Source organism: Halyomorpha halys, unplaced genomic scaffold (genome assembly GCF_000696795.3).
Source record: "Halyomorpha halys isolate HHAL.00 unplaced genomic scaffold, Hhal_1.1 Scaffold77.1, whole genome shotgun sequence".
NCBI lineage: Eukaryota > Metazoa > Arthropoda > Insecta > Hemiptera > Pentatomidae > Halyomorpha > Halyomorpha halys.
Genome location: NW_027105298.1, coordinates 124,202 through 125,398, shown reverse-complemented (window position 1 = coordinate 125,398; position 1,197 = coordinate 124,202).

Here is a 1,197-nt window from a genome sequence, read left to right as displayed (position 1 = left end):
ACAAAATTAAGTAATAGTTAGATACATAATCATCATTGATCAATTGCTTTCAAAGCTATCTAATAGAATATTTTAGTCATCACAATACTAGGACTATATTATCATTGTATTATTGCAGATATACTGCTAGAAAAATGTTTCTCCTAATTTTTTCTCTTCTGTTTGATATCCGAAAAAGGAACGGATATAATGGAGCCATTATTTTAAAATAAGGTTATTACTCCTGCGGAGTCCCTGAAAAGGGCAGAGAAAAATCCCTTTATAATGTAATAGTTTCTTCCATTACTTCGCCCTTTTCATGGTCCTTGATGCAACAATAATCGTCTCTTCGTGGAGTTAAAGGTCAATTTTAAGACTGAACTGAATAATAGGCTTTCCTATCCGAACTTAATAACTATAGTAAGTATTGGTGTAATAAATCTATTAATAGTTATTTGAATTGTAGTTTTAAGAAGATGGTTTCGAGATATTCTAACGTAGAATTGTTAATGCAGTGCTGGCTACCAATGGGTAGTTTATCCATAAATATTTCATGTTATTATAGCTTCTCACTTATAATTGTTTTATTTTTAGCTTAAATACAGTAATAAATTTTAATAAAGAAGTAAAAAAAAAATAATTAGTGCATAATCGCGACATATAGAAAAGAGAGCTTTATCATCATTAATATCATCATTAATCATTAATAATTAAAAATCAAAAAAAAAAAAAAAAGAGTTCAAACCCTAAAAGTAAATAATATATTGAAAATCTGATGTATTCAAAATTAAACCCTGCTTAAATAAATTATAACTATTAGAATTGTTCATCTATTCAATTTCCTGCCTCTCTTTCCCTCACGGCAATATGGGTTTCGGAAGAGTTACCGTTGTCGACAGGAACTCTTCTCTTCCATTGTTCTTTAACTAAGAAGGCTTCATAATAGGAGTATTTGTATTTACTGACTAACTGTGTGAAATTCTTCCCCAAGTCTAAATAAAATAATCTGAAAGGGCTTAAATGCAAAATTAAAAAAAATAAAATAAATAATATAAAGTACCTTTAATTTTAAATTTGATATAATTAACCATATCTCATGACATTCGTGAGTTTATTTTTAATTAGACAGAGACCACAAAATATTTACACGAACAGTTTAAAATAAAAAACAGGTTAGGTGTTCGGTTACTACACCGTACAACCTTACTTTTATTTATC